The sequence below is a fragment of the Pygocentrus nattereri genome, chromosome 25 (genome assembly GCF_015220715.1).
Source record: "Pygocentrus nattereri isolate fPygNat1 chromosome 25, fPygNat1.pri, whole genome shotgun sequence".
Classification (NCBI taxonomy): Eukaryota; Metazoa; Chordata; class Actinopteri; order Characiformes; family Serrasalmidae; genus Pygocentrus; species Pygocentrus nattereri.
Genome location: NC_051235.1, coordinates 7,159,330 through 7,180,429, shown reverse-complemented (window position 1 = coordinate 7,180,429; position 21,100 = coordinate 7,159,330).

Here is a 21,100-nt window from a genome sequence, read left to right as displayed (position 1 = left end):
CTTCCTTCAGGTGCAGGTCAGCACAGGTCACTGGCTATGCCCTTTAAGCCGCTCACTCTCTCTTATATGAAGGTGTGTGTTTACCCAGCTCATAAAGCGTAGGCAGCAAAGTTTGCCCTGTTGCACTGACCTATGACCAGAACCATGAAGTTAGCAGAACAGTTTGGTGGCTATTTTATCTAATATATGCAATTATCTTACTCCAAATGTAGGCCATAATAGGCCATTATTGTAAGTTTGTATCTCATGAATTAGCACTCTGCAAAATGCCTTCTCAACGACAGCCACATCACCCTTGCTGGGCATATAAAGATCTTTGGCTCCACCCAATTCACTGTGGAATTGTTTTAGAAGATAGTCATTCAGCAAAGCTGACTTATAAACAATATAAGCTTTCTGTCCTGATAAGAGGAAAACTATTTATCTATAGTTTTATATGTTTTAAAAACTGGTCATTCACCAAAACTCCTCTCGCCTTAACCCAAACAAGAAACCATGGTCCTAATTCACTCATATCTTCCCACGTTTCTCTTCCACGTGCTCTTTAGTGTCTACGTCAGATTCATGCTGTGTTCCTAAACTGCAGAATTGTTCTCACCTATGTGCTCCTGAGTGTGTGTAGTTTCTGTTCTTACCTAAGAACAAATCTCAAATAAGAAAACACTGGTGAATGGCTGAGTCACTGTGAAAACTGTGTAAGTGGGTTTTAAAGAAATGCCTCTAAAGAACATTTGGTGAGTGAGGCCCAACATTTTAAATAGAAATGATCACCCTAAAGCAAGCTATTTGAGTAATATAGGGCCATGACAAACATCGGTGGGGGTAAATAAATAAATAAATGGCTTGACTTTTGCATAGTAATGTACACCGATCAGGCATAACATTCAGACCACCTCCTTGTTTCTACACTCATTGTCCATTTTATCAGCTCCACTTACTCTATAGGTGCACTTTGTAGTTCTACAGTTACAGACTGTAGTCCACCTGTTTCTCTGTTTCTACTTTGTTAGCCCCCTTTTACCCTGTTCTTCAGTGGTCAGGACCCCCATGGACTCTCACAGAGTGGGTACTATTTGGGTGGTGGATCTGCACTCAGCACTGCAGTAACACTGATGTGGTGGTGGTGGTGTGTTAGTGTGTGTTGCACTGGTCGGAGTGGATCAGACACAGCAGTGGTGGTCTGAATGTTATGCCTGGTCAGGGTAGATAACAGTGTCACAGTGTCACAGTGTTGCAGTGTTGCAGTGTTGAGCCGGCCTTACCTACATGTGTCCAAAATCGTGGGATCGGTTCTTAGATCTTGCTGGAAATTGGAAAACTCAATATCTACAACATGAATAAAAGCCTGTGTACCTGTAAAGAGATGAACAGCCTATAGGCCTACTTGATTCCTTAACATGTGCTATGGTATGCCAGTGACCTCTAGTGGCCACTGTTGTAACTGCAGCTTACTGCGACTGAGATGAGCAAAACACCTTACGGAATATAGCCCTACCATGTTTAGCACAAAGGATCTGTTGACTATGAAAGCAGAACTGACTTTTTTTCCCCTCATCATCCAAGGTGGTCAGAACCTTCAGACAGAGAAATGTGAGATCAACGTCTACGAAGGAAGAGCAGAAATGCAGGTAAAACCAAAATTAGACCCAAAATAGGCTTCCTGTTTTAGTAGTTACACAGTGCTGGCATCCACACTTGAGCATATATGGAAATCAGACATAGAAGCCCTACTAGACACTCAGAATCCTTCCCTTACCCAATAACCGCACTCTGCTCGACTCCACCACCAGTCTGGAGAGAGAGCGTGTCAGGGTTTGGCCCGAACAGCCGAATGGTCACATTTCATTTAGTAATGTCAATATTACACACTCCGAACGGCAGCTTAGCTTCACGGTTTTGTTTGTTTAAAACTAACAGGCTAAAGCAGCCACATTCCAGACTTGATGCAGACACATGTCAACTGAGGCCTAATTGAAAGCATTCCTGAAGTTTAACTTCATAACCGCCCCATAAAGACCACTGGTACTGTAAAACTGGAATTATTCAACTGGAATGACCAGCTCCACATGGTATGAGGCTTTGTTACTAAATCCAGCAAATGTAAAAAGAAAAATAAAGTAAGAACTAATTTATAAGTTAAATCTTAAGTCTCTAAAAAGGATCTTGTTGAAGAAACCAGTGGCTCCACCAGGGTAAAAACAAGTAAATGCAGATTTTAAAAAGTCATTCAAATGATATGTCTACTCACACCCTCACATCTGTGATAACCCACATAAAAAAAACAATCAAGCCATAATTTGCATCTGAACTCATGCTACAGATTTGGCAGGCTTAACTACAGTTGGTTACACAGACGCTTCCACATACAGTGGTAAGTAAAAGCACCCCTGGTCAAATTTTCTTCTTCTGAGAAACAAGGCATTCCTGGTTGACCCACCTTTACTTTGCAAACCCTGAGAGCTTCATGTCCCGTTCGTTTTTCCAGTAGCTAAACAAAAGATTTACGCTGGATTTTCCGTTAAGTCGTCCATGTGGTTCGATACTTGCTGATCGAAGTCTGTAGACCTGTAGCTTTCCAGGGGATCTTCCTCTGATGGGCCATAGGTGGTAGCTCATCCTGTGAAAGGATACCTCAGGGGCTGGAATGGACTTCCTGAAGATGGAAAACTCATCCTTGAAGACTTTTGTTCTTAAGGTGAATAAAACAAAGATCTTATGATTTAATGGGTTAAATACTCAACTAGGACAAGCACTAAATTTAACATTAAATAATGCACAATGTTACAAATATTTATATTAAACAGTTCTTAAGTTCTAAAATGTATATTATTGCCAATTCATTCTATAACCCCAATTTCCCAAAAAGTTGGGACGCTTTGTAAAATGTAAATAAAAACAAAATGCATTGGTGTACAAATCATTTACACCCTATAATTTCATTGAAAATATTGCCATGTCAAAATATCAAATGCTGAAACTGATAAATGCTATTGTTTTTTGAAAAATATTTGCTCATTTTGAATTTGATGCCAACAACATGTTCAAAACTATTTGGGACAGGAGCAAAAAGAGGCTGGTAAAGTTATGTAATGCTAAAAAACACCTGGTGGTTAACTGGCAATAGGCCAATAACATGATTGGGTGTAAAAAAGCATCCCAGAGAGGCGGAGTCATTCAGAAGTAAAGATGAGGAGGGGTTCATCACTCTGTGAAATGCTGCACAATCAAATAGTGCAACAATGCAAGAATAACATTTCTCAATGTAATTTAGCAAAGAACATTTTTTTTTCTTTTGCTTTTCATTATCTATGGTATAACATTAAAAAGATTCAGAGAATCTGGAGAAATCTCTGTATGCAAGGGACAAGGCCTGATCTTTGGGCCCTTGGGCAGCACTGCATTAAAAAGAGACATGATTCTGTAGTGGAAATCATTGCATGGGCTCAGAAATAGCTCTGAAAAACACTGTCTGTGAAAACAGCTTGTCGCTGCATCCACAAATGTAAAATAATAAATAAATAAATAATGTTAAAATACAAAGAAGATACCAAATATAAACAGGATCCAGAAATGCTGCCACCTTCTCTGGGCCCAAGCTCAATTAAAATGGATTGAGGGGGAGTGCAAAAGTGTTCACACGGTGTCCTCTGAGCTAAAGACCACTCAGCTTGTTATCAGTACACAGTTTAAAAACCAGTATTCATGATGGTGAATGAGTTCACATGGCATGGATGACGTGCACACCTGTAAAGGCATCATTAATGCTGAAAGATATATACATGTTTCAGCAACACATGCTGCCATCCAGATGACATCTTTTTCAGGGCAGGCCATGCTTATTTCAGCAAGACAATGCCAAACCACATTCTGCATGTATTTCAACAGCATTGCTCCATATTAAATGAGCCTGGGTGCTAAAGTGACCTGCCTGAAGTCCAGACCAGGTCACCACTGAAAACATTATGCGCATTATAAAGTGAAAAATACAACAAAGGAGACCACACACTGTCTCCTCAGTTCACAAATGCTTACAGAGTGTTGTTAAAAGAAGAGGGGATGAAACACAGTGGTAAACATACTCCCGCCCCAACTTTCTTGGAACGTGTTGTTGGCATTAAATTCAAAATGGGCAAATATTTTTCCAAAGCCAATTCAATTTCTCAATTTGATTTGTTGTCTTTGTAGTATTTTCCTTAAAAAATATGGGTTACATGATTCGCATATCACTGTATTCTATTTTTATCTACATTTTGCACAGTGTACAGTTGTATGCAAATATTTAGGCACTCTGGTCAAATTCCGTGTTTTGTTGAACTGAAAATAAACATCCTGGACAAAGTTTACAGTTTTGCACCATTTAATGCACAATTACTATTTATTTGCTGAATTTAATAAATAAAATAAAAAAACTTCAAATGTGGTCTGTGCAAAAGTTTTGTACTCTATGTTTTTTTTCCAATGTTAAGCTCAAAAGCAAATAGAAATTGTGCATTTAAATTGTATCTAACTTCAAAATTACAAAAGAATTTCCATGTGCAGGAATCTCCCTTAAATTTGATCATGGCTAGAGCAGAGATTTTTAAAATAAACTGCAACAGCAACAGATTCTTAATCACACCTGTGTGGTGTTGCACAGACAGAAAGCGTAGGTGAGAATGTTATGTTGGATTGAGTCAACAGAGAGGAGCATGAAGTAGCCGATGACCCAGGAAACCCCCAACACTACAGACAAGGAAACACTGCTCAGCAACTTCTTCCAAAAAGGGGGCACTTGAGACCTGCAGAAAAGAAAAGAACACTGTGCTGTATGTGGTACCAGGCTGATGAGTGAAGACTAAGACCTAAGCCTGGGTTTAAGACTCCAATAACTACTACCATTAATTATATTATCCAATACTTACTACTATGTACACTATATGGTCAATTACTGAGGTCAGGTATTTCAGCCACATACAAATCACCCATAGAGTTCCAAACAGCTTCTGGAAGCAACATCCGCACAAAAAGTTTGCATTGGTAGCTTCATAGGGTTTTCATGGCTGAGCAGCTGCACACAAGCCTAAGATCAGTGTGCACAATGCCAAGCATGGGCTGGAGTGGTGTAAAGCACACCGTCTCTGGACTCTGGAGCAGTGGAAATGGATTCTCTAGAGTGATGAATGATGCTTCACCAGCTGGCAGTCTGAACAAACCTGGGTTTGGCGGATGCCAAGAGAATGCTACCTACTGGAATACACAGTGCCAAAAGTAAAGTTTGGTGGAGGAGGGATAATGGGCTGGGGCTGTTTTTAAGGCTTTGGGCCCCTAGTTCCAGTGAAGGGTGATGTTAATGCTACAACCAACAAAGACATTTTAGAGAATTAAATGCTTCTAACTTTGTTGCAACAGTTTGCAGCAGGACTGTGACCCTGTGCACAAAGTGAGCTCCATAATGACATGATTTGATATGTTTGGTCTTCTTATCCAACATCATTGTCTGACCTCCCAAATGTGTTTTATTTAGCTGGATAGGCACAAATTCTTACAGACACACTCCAAAATCTTCTGGCAAGCCTTCTCTGAGTAGTGGAGGCTGTTACAGCTGCAAAGGTCAACCAACTTCATATTAATGCTGAGGGTTTTGGAATGGGATATCCAACAAGCTAATATAGGTGATATAGCTCATTTAGGCCAAACGTTTGACCATATAATCTATTATGAGAAAGTACTGTGAATTAGAGCAGTACACACCTGTTGAGTGATTGGTTAGTCCTGCAGGTGATGAGTGCAAAGTAAAAGAGTACAGCAATGTTGAAAAAGATCATTAGAGCAAGTGGGAGAAGAAAACCCCAGAACATGGGCTTCCATACATCTAACATCTTGTTGGGTGTCAGCGCAGCCAGCCAACTGCAACACACAGACACATACACAAAGTCAGATATCCCAGTAAATCTACATCAGATTGTTAATAGTGATTTATGATAAAATTATAGTGAATTATGGTGTCATATTGTGCATGTTCATCATTGGTCTCATTAGTTCATCATTAGTAGAAGCCGCTATTGCAGGGGTATTTGATTAAAATTCAATAAGATCAAGCTAGAGATAATTTCTTCAAGCAAAGGTCCGGAACATCATAACGTCTAACTTGCATCATGATTCAGTGCCATATACTGTTTACTGACGTGGTAGTTCCATCAAAATCTTATACAGTCAAGAACCGAATATCAAATCAAATCAAGTACAATTCAGTGATTTCAACAATATTTATTGTCAGTTTTCTCTTTTTTTAGATCACGCCATGTGAAATAACCTCCCCCTGACTCACTTTCATCTCTGACACCTCATCCCTCCACTGTGTGTGCATCACTCACGCAAGTCTCAGTGCTCATCGTAATGCACAGATCTGATTGGCTAAGTAGCGTCGTGTGTGATATTTACAATGCATGCGACTGGTCCCTGAGTCTCCTGGACCGCTAAAGGAGTATCGTGAAAGCTAGAAAAGCTACACCGATTAAAATAGTAAAAGCCCGTTATATCGTAGTTTATCAGTTATAGGTCCAGGTCCAATAGGACAGCGTCTGGGACTGGACTCGGACCACAGTCTGCCTATTAGTGACCTCTGCCCTGTCATGTGCATCCATTTACTGGCCACTTTATTAGTAACACCTACCTTGTGTTTCCACTCACCGGCCACCTTATTAGAAATACCCTCTTTATAGCTATATTATAAGTGTACAATTAAAGTCTGTAACACAGTTTATCAGCACCCTTTACCCCATTCATCACTGGTCAGTTTCTGACCACAGGGCTGCTCTTATCCAGATGTTATTTGGGTGGTGGTCCATTCTCAGCACATCAGTGAGCGTAGTATGTGTTGCTGGTATAAATGTATCAGACACAGCTGTGTTATTGCAGTTTGCATAATGTTAAACTTGTGGCTATATTCCTGTACTTGTTAATGGAAACTTATAACCACTAGTGGTTATAATTAGGTTACCCTCACAGCTCCCGTGCAAAGCTAAAGATGCAATCTTGGAACACCATGCCTTTGGCTGACTGAATATATTTGGGATAAGGGGGAAAACTGTGTTAGCTGTGTCACTTTCAATGGAAAATTCCAACTGCCAGTTCCTAGCACAGCTGAGAAATTGAGAAAAGTTTTACTTACAACTCCTCCTGTCAGTAGTTTAAGGGTTCATTTGGTTGGTGTGTGGCTCCTAATGAGATGCCAACTATCACAGCAGGGAAACCTGTAGGTCAGGGAAAAGAACAGTATTAGACAAACACTTTAAGCTTAAGAGAGTCCAACTTTTTAAATTTACAATTTGTATAGACAATAAACCATCACAAGTGAAAATTCTAATTGGACTGTCAATTAGCTTTGCTCTAAAGACACAATAGGCAATTAAATTTAACAACTGGCTAGAGAAGAGATGTAGTAAACTGGTAAACAAGAGCTAACAGAAAAATTCTACACCCTGGTCACTCTTTGAACACAATCCTAATGTTGCATTCTTGTTGCTCATTGTTAATGAAGTAGGAGTTAATGATGATCAGGAACAGTATTATAAAGTGAAACATGGTAACTCAATACAAATGAGCTATTAATCATCATTAATGTGAACGTAGCCAGAAGAAAATACTGCAGCAGGGCAGCCATGGCCGTGCACGGCCCCTGATCCTTGTCCTCATGGACATCAGATGGTGGGATGGAGTTGGTCAGTGACAGAGCAGATGCAGCTCTATATTGAACTAGATTGTTAATGCTGAAGATGAAGAGGAGGTAGAAGATGCTCATGCTCACACAGATGTTGACCATCAGAAGAGTGGGGCTCACTCCTCTGGACCTTCTACAGACAGAAAAGTGATGTTAAAGGAATGATCCAAATTTTGCCTTTTAGTTTTGCACTGGAGCTACAAGGCCAAACAAACACTGGAAGTCAACAGTCACCCAAATCAGTTGTGTAAAAAAACCCTCCAAACTTCTCTCAACCTGCTCAAACCCCATCCAGGTCTTCATTATGGTGGTGCAGATTGGCCAAGCTATAAAACTGAACAAAACCTCACCGTGTAGCTGAATGCTGGGTCAAATTCGGATATATGGATGCTACAGATAATGTTTGAAAATTCTGTTGTTTATACCCATAAATAAATGTTAATATTGAATTTAACTGAAGATATGCCTTCGTGTACATATGCCTGCTTGTCATGCAAGCACAGTATTCAGCACAAAGTTTTGCTCTTTTTTATATTTTATACTAAGTTGTACTTCTCCAAACTACATTGACAAGTCTGCATGACCTTGATGAAGAACTGGACACAGCGTAAGTGTAAGGTATCACTGCATGGGCTCAGGAACACTACTAAAAACCACTGTGTGTGAAAACAGTTTATCAGTGTGTCCACAATTACAAGGTAAAACGCAAAAAAAATGCAAAGAAGAAACCAAATATTAACAGGATCCACAAACGCCACCCCCTTCTCTGGGCCCGAGCTCATTTAAAATGGACTGAGTCAAAGTGGAAAAGTGCTCTTCTTGCAAGTCATGGACATTGTGTCCTCTGGGCTAAAGACCACCCAGCTTATTATCAGCGCACAATTCAAAAGCCAGTATTCATGATGGTATAAGGATGCATTAGTGCACATGGTTTGGGTGATGTGCACATCTATGAAGGCACCACTAATGCTGAAAGATATATCCATGTTTTGGCGACATATGCTGCCACCCAGATGACGTCTTTTTCAGGCAAAGCCTTTCTTATTTCAGCAAGACCACATTCAGGGAGGCCCTGAAAAGTTGAGCAGCTGAAATCGTGTATCAAACAAGAACGGGAAAACATTTCACCTTCAAAACTGCAAAGATTGTTCTCAAATGCTTACAGAGTGTTGGTAAAAGAAGAGGTGATGAAACACAGTGGTAAACACACCCCCGTCCCAACTTTTTTGGTACGTGTTGTTGGAATCAAATTCAAAATGGGCATGTAATTTCTCGGTTTTAACTTCTGATATGTTGAAAATTTACATTCTGCATTCCAACCTTTTTGGAAATGAGATTGTAAATTGTTAAGCAATTGTTTTCAAATAATGCAAAAAAAAAGAAAAAGAAAAGAAAACCCACACTAAAAAGAAAAACAAAAAAAAGGTAAAAAAAAAAAGGTCAGTGATACGTAATATCATAGAAAAGTATCACATTATGAAACTATATTAATTAAGGTTATTGCAGTATGACATTGAGAATCAAGAGACACCGTCATGAAAAATTGACTTCTACTGAAGTTTCTACAAAGTAATCTTGGAGACATTTTGGCACCACCTGGTGTTCAGAAGCTGCCATGCTACTCTGTGCCCTGTTGTATTAAGTTTTGCTCTGTACTGGAGAATGCTGGATTTTGCAATGAAATAATGATCATAAAGTCAACGGGCTGAATAACAGCAGTTGTATATTGGACAGGGATGCATGATGACACAGGAATCATATCAGTATCTGCAAATAATTGCTTTAAAAAATGATCTGCAGGTCAGGTTTGGCTGATATTTCAAACCAATTTTTTATGACATATACGTTGAATTCCAGAACAGTAGAATGTTTATGTAATGGTGGGTTATGTGGCAATTTTATTCATTTTACTTAATTAAGAACAGTTTCTGTTCTTTTAATGACACTTTTAGTTTTTCAAAGAAATCTGCAGGGATATTTTCCCACACTTTCAAAGTTCAGTCGTAGAAGTTGGTTACATTTTCTGCTTCACACGATACCAAATTACACAATGTCCTGACTCTGGGGTGGTCAGTCCATCATTCAGCTTCTTTGTTTGATTCTCTCATTGAGGTTCTTCTTGATCAACAACACATCCTTTCAGACCCACAGCGCTGAGTCATCCTCTCACAGTTGGACAGAAGCACCTGAGGATGTTGTCAGATCTGAAGCAACTTGATTTTCTCCTCTTTCTCAAAGACGAAAGCTTTAAGTGCAGATGATCTGATGTTTTGGTGGTCTTTGGTGGAAATAAAATAAACAAGTGGTCTCTGGCTTTTGCACAGCAACTCTAGTACATTATAAAGTGGTCAGTGAGTGTCTTTTTCAGATCATACTGTGTTTTAGCAACAGCTGATGGCCACTGTCCTATTTTCTAAGTTGTCAAGGACCACTCGAACAAAGCAGCGATTAATGGAGACACCCCTTACCGGATGACGTAAGTTGAACCGAACAGAGTCGAGGATATTGTTTTCTCCCAGATTTCCTGAGATCGCTCTTCTCTTGGTGTTCAGAGAAACTGTAAACAATGTAGGCCTGAAGAACTGATCATTGTTGTAGAGCACGAATCCAATGTTAATGTTAGCACTAGCATTAGCACCAGCACGACGTACGCCTATTAAGAGACAGAGGGAAAATAAATAAATAAATAAACGAGGTGATGCAGCACTAGAAGTAACAGAATCAGTTATTAGTACTACAAGTAAAAAGATTTGAATTCTGATGGTTTAAAAAAAGCCTCAAAAACCTATTAATCAAAACTAATCTTGTTCCCTTTAACAAGCCCAAGTAGCCCTTGTATAAATTTTGTCTAGTACAAAGGAGCATGTTTCTCCACAGAAGTCCACTGAAATTATATTTTTAGAGAAAAATATATTATGCTTTTTATATTATATTAGGCTATATATATTATTTATATATAGTAGGCACCCGGGCGGCACGGTGGCGTGGTGGGCAGCGCTGTCGCCTCACAGCAAGGAGGGCCTGGGTTCGATTCCCCGGCCGGGTGACCGGGGTCCTCTCTGTGTGGAGTTTGCATGTTCTCCCCGTATCTGCGTGGGTTTCCTACGGGTTCTCCGGTTTCCTCCCACAGTCCAAAGACATGCAGTCAGGCCAATTGGACATGTTACATTGCTCCTGGGTGTGAGTGACTGTCTGTCTGTCTGCCCTGTGATGGACTGGCGACCTGTCCAGGGTGTATCCTGCCTTCCGCCCGAAGACTGCTGGGATAGGCTCCAGCCCCCCCCGCGACCCTGACGGAGAAGCGCTTAGAAAATGGATGGATATTAGGCACCCAAGAGACATTTTCAAAATCTGTTTATTTGTGTAGTTTGTGTTTATTTGCTGAGAAAAGTGTTAATATTTGAATAAATTAAATTTATAGAATATTAAATAATGATGATTGTGTGTGTGTGTGTGTGTGTGTGTGTGTGTGTATATATATATATATTAAACAAAAACATCTCTCACATCACTGGCAGTGAATATGATTGGTAGTCTGTTGCTGTGTATGGACATTCCCACCTCAGCTTTCAATTCTGCAAATAAAGCATCGCGCCATGTTTTCTATTCATTTAGACTGGAAGGTAAATGACAATGAACTACAAACATGGGCCTGCATTTTGGCACTTTTTTCCTAGTTTCAAGTGCAAAAAAACACATCTCTCTAACTCTCACTGCTGAGGAGTAGTGGCTGTTTAAATACAGCATGGCATTTCTTTCGAAAAAAGGCCACTTCAAAAGGTTTAATAAGCTGCCAGCAAGACCAGCATGTTGTGTTTTGGATGGTGGTGTGCTGGTCAACCAGCATGAACATAGACTAGACTGGTTTAACATTTCTGATGCAAGTCTTAGCTCTAACCAGTCATGCATTCACAAAAGGAGAGGTACTAGCAGAAAGTGTTCTCCAGCCACACTGACCTCTGAAAGCAGTTAAATGGAAAAGGTAACAGAGAGAAAAAAAATCTAAGCTATTATTTTGGCTTTGCCTTTGAAATGCGTAATATGCCTTAAAACTAAAATCAAAATGCAATGTTTACATTCTTATTTCTTTTTTAAAGCAATCGGCTGCACACATGACAAAATGAAACTGAAAAATAGATAAATCAACAGCAAAGTGACAGTTTGTGATTCAGTTTTCGGTATGGACAGAGTGGCAGATTGAAAAGGCACGTCTGCTGGTGATTTGCTTTTCATTTCCCACTTTGCTTTTTTGTTTTCGGGTTAACTAACATGGAAAATATATGTTAATCAACATTAGGTGGGGCTATGGTGTACCCTAACCCTAAACCTCAGACCTCAGAATGGCATCATTCCTCAAGTTAAACAACTTTGAATCTCAAGACAAAACAGCATCATGTCTTAGTTATCTGGTGTAAGTGAACATCAGACCAAACGCCATCAGAACAGCCTCAGAAAAAAGGTATCAGATTAAACACTCAGTCTTGCCTCAGTCATTAGAAGCCCCGCATAGTGTTAATTAACATATATTTGCATCTTGGTTAAAATGAAAGTGACAAAGCAAAGTGGGAAATGAAAAGTGAATCACCAGCAGGTGGCGTCTGTGTTCATTTCGGTTTGCTTTTTCATTCTGACACTTAAAACACGTCCACACCGAAAACTGTCCCTTCGCTGTTGATTTATCCATTTTCCATTTTCATTCTCATTTGGTCAGATATGCAGCCTATCACTATGAAAAAGAAATAAGAATGTAACCATTGCATTAAAAGCCAAAGTGAAGCTTGGAGTTTCTTTTCTCTATTAGCTTTTCCATTTTAAATACGGCCTTGAAATACCACAATAACAACTAAATTGAAATGACAAATAGTTGTTTTAAATTTTGTCACACAGGACTCGTGCTTATGTGAAAAGCAACATTACAAATGCAGGTATTTCATTTCATTTTCAATTTTGGTAGGTTATTTGCTTATTATAGCTTATTTGGGAAAAGAAATGGCAAAAAGAAGTTTGCATTTACATTTTATTGTTTTAATTTCAATTTCTTTTGTGGCTGGATTTCCCTCCCATACTTTTGTAATTTGCTCTTAAGTTGCATTTAACTTGTATAAAGTGCTGCAAATGCTATACTTGATCGATGTTCTCTGATGACAGCAGGATACTGGCTATCTGGGCAGCAGTGCTGATGTTTTGAACGGTTAGTTGGTCAGGACTGGATGTGAGGATTTGGGTGCTGGATGCGAACGTCTTTCTGCCCATACTGGAATTTAAAAGCTAAAAAAGAAAAAGAGGTTATGAAAGATGTAGCAGTTCAAAATATGGCTTAGAGAGCAGCTACTTGGGAGTTTTTTTTATATGATTTGGGGGAGGAATGCAAAAACAGAAATACTAGAAAGTCAATAATATGATTGTGTAAAACTGTTAAAAAGCATCCCAGCAATGCTGAGTCTTACACAAGTAAACATGTGAATGCTCATGCTCACTGCATGATCAAATAGTGCAACAATTCAACAATAGCATTTCTTAACAGTACATAATATCATTAAAAGATTAAGACAATCCAGATAATGTATGCAAGGGACCAAAAATGGTATTTGCTGGCTGTGATCTTTGGGCCCTCAGTCGGTACTGGATTAAAAACAGATATGATTATGTAGTGGAAATCACTGCTTGGGCTCTGAAAAACACTGTCAGTGAAAACAGTTTGTGGCTGCATCCACAAATGCAAGTTAAATCTCAAAAATGCAAAGAGAAAACTACATAAACAGGATCAAAAAATGCTGCCACCTTCTCTGGGCCCAAGCACCTTTAATATGGACTGAGGAAAAGTGGAAAGGTCTGACAAATCAACATTTGAAATTCTTTTTGGAAATCATGGACACTGTGTCCTGCAGGGTAAATACCACTCAGCTTGTTATCAGTGCACAGTTCAAAAGCCAGTATTCATGATGATATAGGGGTGCATTAGGGCACATGGCACGGGTGACGTGCACATCTGTGAAGGCGCCATTAATGCTGAATGATATATAGTTTTGGCAACATGCTGCCATCCAGATGACGTCTTTTTCAGGGAAGGCCTTGCTTATTTCAGCAAGACAATGTAAAACCACATTCTGCATGTATTACAGCAGCATGGCTCTGTAGTAAAAGTTTCCGGGTGCTAAACTGACCTGCCTGCAGTCCAGACCTCTCACCATTGAAAATATTTTGTGTATTATGAAATGAAAAATACGACAAAGGATACCCTGAACTGTTAAGCAGCTGGAAATCTGTATCCAACAAGAACAGGCAAACACTTTCAGAACTACAGCAGAGTCTCCACAGTTCGCAAATGCTTACAGAGTGTTGTTAAAAGAAAAGGTAATGAAACCGTGGTAAGCATGCTCCCATCCCAATTTTTTTTGGACGTGTTATGGGCATTGAAATAGAAATGGGCATGTATTTTAAAGTAAGATTTGTCAGTTTCAACATTGGATATGTTTTCTTCTTAGCATTTTCCTTTAAATATATGGTTTACATGATTTGCACATCATTGCATTCTATTTACATTCTGCACAGCATCGTTGGTTGGTAGGTAGGTAGGTAGTGTGTGAAGTCAGAGACCACTCATATATTTCATAAAATTTTACACACACAGAAGCCTCTGTAAGTATAAATATACTATCAAGTAATTCAGCATTCAGTGTCCATGGTATTCTTTATTTTATCCTTTAACCTCCATTCTTTTCAGGAGACTCGCTTTCAGTTTCTCAAATGAATCTGCTGAGACATTTTTTTCCACACTTTTTCCACACCAAGGTTCTTACAGACGATTGTATATCCACAATATTACAATGCATAGAATTATAGATTATATTATAGACTACATTTTTTTTCTTCTCACCATCAAAGATATTCCTATTACAAATTTAGAAATATCAGTCCATAAAACCACATCTCAAATCTCCTGTTTTGGTGTTGTAAAGCAAACATTCTTCTTTTTTGTCTATTTCCTTGCCTCAGTGAGGCTTCTTGACAGCTACACATCTTTTCAGACCCATAGCACTGAGTCATCTTCTCACAGTGGAAGGATGGACAGAAACACCTGTGGATGTTTTCAGATCTGAAGCATCTTGATTTTGTCTCATCGCTCAATGATGAAAGCTTTAAGTGCTGTTTGTCTGATGGAAACAATTTTGGTGTCTACCAGGTCTTCCAGGTGGTTGTTAGGAGGCCCATTGTCTCTGTAGCTTTTAATGATTTTTTGAACTCCAGTTTTGGAAACTCCTGTTTTGTCACTTATTGTCTATTGACTTCCTCCTTCCTTATGCAAGTGGAGTGTCTTGTATCTAATCTTCCTAAAATATCTCCTGAAAAATCTTTGATCTCCTCTGAAATTTCTCCTGAGAAATAAATCATTTGAACTTAATAGCTGTTTTGACTGAAAATGAAATCAGTAAATGGTGGTTTCTGACTTATGCACAGTGTTGTATTGTATTGTATCCATTGAGCAAGTGATTTGATGGAGCAGGTTCTCTGGATATTGTTAAATAGACAGTAGGACAGAAAGGACGTCACTTAAGTGAGTATGTGATGATGGTTATGCCACTATATTATAGACTGTTGTTTACTAAGAAGCAGAAAAAGAGAAGATAACATGACTTATGTATTTCACATAACATTCATTGGAATCCAGAGGCAGACATCTTTCTCTTGGAGGCCATAATTCTTACACTGCAGAGTTGAGGCAACAGTTGCAGTAGTATTTGTAGTAGGACTTGTATATGTTATGGTTTTTGAGGAATGGCTTGCACGCTATAGCCGGGTGTCAGAGAGTGTTGATGATTCAGGAAGGATTGACGCTTAGCATATTGGCTAAACTGAGATTCTGAGAGAATAATTAGAATAAAAAACACGTGTTATATATTTAGTGAGTGCACTTTCAGTTTATTTGTTCACAAGATTTTAGTATTGAAAGGTGAATCATTTTGGGTTAGCCAATGATGAAAATGTGTGGACAACGTCTCACTGGGCCTGATCATGGCACGGCCACTATTGTAAATGATGCATACAGTCATTAGGCATTTTAGTACTAACACTACCCATGAATTTCCAAATACAGGTGTATCTTGTTTCCTCTCTGGAAAACCACAACTCTGTAAAACCCCGTATGAACTCAGCATATCAACAAATTAGCATAATCCCAGTGGCAGGACATGCAAAGGAGTGAGCACCTTGAGAAACATGGTGTTGTCATTCAATCCACACCAGACAGCATGTATTCTACAGGCAAATGTACAATACATTACCATTAACCACAACAGAGAGGTAATGAAAGCCCTAGTCCAGGTAATCTTAATCATATTTAAGTGTATTATTATGTTTTCTAAAACTGCAATTAAATGTGTTGTATTTGTTGAATGTATTTAAATATTTTTGTGATACTGAAGTGTACTTTAAAATATACTTCAATGCATTTTACTTGCAATATAACCCAATAAGTAGCACTTACGTGTATTAGTTTATTCAGTTGCATATTTATAATATATTTCAAGTGTAATAACAGTTATATCTACAAATTATATACTTAAATGAACTTAATTGAAACTTAAATTGTTGGAAAAACACCCAAAGGCAAGACTACATACATTTAACATATAATTAATAATAGATTAATTGTAAATACACATATGTTGATCCGAAGTAACAGTATGTATTAAGGTATGTTTAAAACATAAAGTATGTACTTTTCATATTGAATATATATTTTTAAATATGCACAAATATATTTTTAACAGCTTAACCTACAGCTACACTATGTAAGCTTTGGGATATTGGAGACCTCTCTGGTGGAAATGTATAATTGCATGCATGTTGCAAAAACCATCTGGTAATGTGGACTAGGATTTTGGACCCCTTCCCTGAGCAGATGAATCTGATGATTGCAAGTTCATAGCAAGAGTATTCAAAAGACGTTTCTTCTAAAGATGTAAATTAACTACTATTTCTATCAAATATTTGTAAATATATGTGCTTTTTATTGAATTGGAGTTCCCCACAAAATCCTAAGAACTACAATGTATGCAGTGGTACATGACTGAACTATTAAAATAAAATAGTTATTTGCACACAGTCTGATTGTTTAAAAAGTGTTCTTCTCATGCTTTTACAGTTGAAAGTAAAAGTATGGGCACCTTATTAAATTATGTTTGAACTTTAAGTGAAAATTAGTGCACAATTCTGCACATTTGAATGCACAGTTACTGTTTATTTGCTAAATCTATCAACGAAAAAACATCAAATGTGGGCTGTGCAAAAGTCATGGCATATTTTCTCTGTTATTTTTTTCCAATACATTCATCTCAGTAACTTAAAAACTGTGCACAAAAATTAGCAAGAAAATGCAATATTTGAGTTTGTTCCTTGTACAGCATGTGTAAACTTATCTTCACTGAGAAAGTCAACAAAAAATTTAATTTTGCTGGGGTGTGTGAAACCTTTGCATACACCTGCCTATCTGATAAGAACACCGTTTACTGAGAAACGGACAAAAAAGAAGAATATTTGCAAATCAAAAACCTCAATGTGTTTGTGATTACTTGGATTGTAAGAAGCAGAAACTGCTCTCTATCAAGACTGAACTTTGTAGAAAGAAATTCCAATGGATGTCTTTGGAAAAACTAACCTCCTGAAAAGAATGGAAGCTGTAATAAAGGCAAAATGTGGACACACTAAATACCAAAAAATCTATTATATTTAGTTGAATAATTTTCTGTATGTTTTTTCCAGATGATGAAAAATAAATAACTTGTATGATGTAATAAATGAAAGGTGGTCTCTGAGTTTTGCATGGTACTGTACAGCAAAAATGTTTTGTCGACTAGGGTCAACAAATTACAATCAAATCACTGCACAACTGAGCATGATAAGTACATATAAGGACTGCTTGTATTACTAATTTGACAGCTGTTTAACTATGAAATCCAAATATTCCATAGTTATTATTACACAGCTACTATTACATAGCTAACATTACATAATTACTGCATAATAAACACTTTGGTCTGTATATTGTGCATATTAGAGCTGCACAATATACAGACCAATTTCCTGTGGGGGGATCCATGTTTCCTAAAAGAAAATGGTAGTGATTTTTACATGAAAATTCAGATTAATTAGTGTACTCACATTAATACACAGGAGGAATTATTGTGGAATTATTTAGCTCACTGCACCAGAGAGCTAGGAAAATACATACACTGTACAAAAATGTATGTTTTCTAGGTATTTTTCTAAAACTTGCTGCCTGCTGCTTAGCACGCCAAGGTCAAAAGGTCAAGAAATTTGCCAGACATCTCCTTTTGAGACCCCCACATCTATTATAAATAGAGCCCATTCTAAAGATTTTGCCCATTATTTGTATTCTGCTGGCTTTATAATGGCACAATAGTGCTTGGACCCCAATGATTGCCACTTGCAATGTAATTTGTCGACAGCTGTTCAGCTTTTAAAGCTGTTACAAGAGTTTATAGAACTTGTGCACTATATTGATTCAGTCAAAAGCTAAATAGAAGATAATTTTCTTGGATGCTAACAATGACACTTCACAATTTTAACCCTCTCTCATCCACTGTTTGAAAGTTACTGAAGAAAGGACAAATGAAACTTCACTGCACACAAAACATGGCTCTCTCTTCATATTTCATAATTATCTTAGTACCTGAAGCAACAATTAGCAGCAGACGGAGATCCACCATGTTCACCGACAGCATCTTAACCATAACAATTCCAAAGAAGCTTCACTGTAGTGTCATTCAGTCCACAGCTGCATGAGGAAGTACAGTAACAAATTAATGCTCAGCCACAGTTGAGACAAAAAATGATTGTTTATATCATAGTGATCCGGATATCTTCTACATTGTATAATCATTGTGAAGTATGAAAGCCACATGGAGTTATGCGCCAAAGACAGGTTACAAAAATCAAGTAAACATTTTGGATTCTTCAATTTGGTGTCAGTGCAGCTTTGCAACCTCTTCGGTTTTTTCCTCCAAGTAGCTTTATGACAAAAGAGGCTATTCCCAGAGGACTGGTACTGGTCAAATGTTTGGAATCACTGGTCATATTAATAAAATACACAGGTACGAAAAATGGTAACCGTGTGCAATGTCTAAAATCTAGAAAAAAGGTCAATCCAGAATATACAGTAATACTGAAAGACAAGGCAAAAAACAAGGTTATAAAAAAAAAAAAAAGTCATAAATGATAAAGCAAACAGACAGATGGCTTGCTAATGCTCTAGGAACAAAAAAACACACATTTTCTTTATCCTTCTGGGTCACGGAGCTCAGCGGTCATTGGGCAGAAGGCAGGATACACCCTGGACAGGTCGGCAGTCCAACGCAAGGCAGACAGACAGACATATACATTAACATACACACACTAAGGAACAAAGACAATACTTTGCAAATAACCTAAGCTAAAGAATGGACTTATATACTGAACCAACAAGTACAAGCAACAAGGAACAAGTGTGGATAATCAGTAAACAGGTGAGGCAGACCTGTGTAGAGTCATGTGAAGGAGAAAGGAGATCATGTGATCCGGTGTGGATTCTCATTCCATTTTTGTGGAGCCTGGGGCTGCAGGGAAGTTGGTCTTTGCCCGGGGGAGGGGTGGGTTCCAGCTAGATTTAGGCATATGCTTTAGGCATATTACTTAGGCTCATGTTACACACTAAGTCACAACACACAGGGACACAGTGTGCCTTTGTTACAGACAGGACTAGAATACATAGGGTAGACCCTAAACAGCTTGCCATTTCTTTTGGTCTTAGTGGTCTTTTGGTCTCAGCTCATAACACTTGCCAGACTCTAGAAACAAATTTTGGACCCCTGTCTAATAAAATGTCCTCAGAAATACCACTGTCCCTGAAAATGTGGTTATAAATGGCCTTAGCAATTTGAAAAGCATCAGGAATGACAGGGCAAGGTACAAATCAAACGCTGTGGGAAAACCTGTCACTGATAGTGAAGATGTTGCTATAACCCCCTGATGATGGAAGATCTGTAACAAAGTCAATGGCTATGTGGGACCAGGGTCAATCAAGGCACTGGAAAGGGCATTAGTTTGCCTGGTGATAGTGTCTTAAGAGTCTTACATGGAGTACAAACATGAGAAAATGAATATTTGAACATAAGCCTTCAGTATCTCCCACCAGTACCAGCTTGCAATGTGTTGCTGAGTGCAAGTTTCGCCAGGATATCCTGAAGTGAGTGAAGACTAAACCCAAGAAATAAGCTGATCTCTGAACTGGTCTGGGACATACATTTTTTTTAGTTGGAGGGCAGTGAGCTGGTATGGTGGTGTCTCTAAGGGCTCGGCTGATTTCTGCATCTAATTCCCGAACAAATGGAAGCAGTCTGAATTGACAGGGGAAGAATGGGTCCACAAACAGACTCCTCTTTGTCATTCTGATGTATGCAGGACAGGGTATTGCCTTTGGAATTATGGGTAGCTGAATGAAATTAAATGTTAAACTGAAAGCGTGAGAAAACGAGAGACCAATGAGCTTGACAGGGAATAAGGCATTTAGCTGACTGAAAATTTTCTAGGCTTTTGTGGTCTTTACTCCTGTAACTACATGTTGGAGGTGAGAGCTTATGTGGAAAAAAAGGTCATCTAGAATCTGAATGGCATTAACAGTATCAGGACTTTCTATAGAAGTGGAGGAAACAGTAATAGTAGGCAAAGCTAGACGGTTATCAGCTTCATGCACATTCCACATTAACCTGGACGCTGTCCAGCCAGCCAATTCTGTCTGTCCATCTTGCTCGCTCTCTCTGCATGTGGACGCAAGTGTGGCTGTAGTCAAATCAGTGGTTGGGATTTGGAAAGCAAAAGAATTCCATGGTACTTGCGGCAAAAGTGTGCAAACAGCAATACCAACCTAATAATCTCATCATAATGCTAAAAACACATGCAATTAACAACATAGAAAGCATTACCATCATTTTTCAACAACATGTATTTTTGTTGATTATATTTCTTTGCATGTGTTGCTATGCAAAAGTTCTGAACAGCCCTGGTCAAATGATATGCTTTTTTGCAAATACATTCTCTACATTTTTCTGCACAGTTATGTTAAATATATTTACTTGCTGAATTTAACCTACCAGGAATTGGGGAAAAAATGTGGCCTGTGCAGAAGTTAACATCACATTTTATAATTGTTTACATTTTATTTTTTTCAATATCTCAGCAAATAAATAAAAATTTTGCACAAAAATGTGCAGAAAAATGCCATATTTGAGAGTGTTCACCGCAGAGCAGGGGTTCTCAACCTGGGAACTGACACTTGGCCAAGAGGGGGTGGCAAAATATTTCTAACCCCAAAAAAGAACACCTGCTGTAGAGGATGTGTTAACT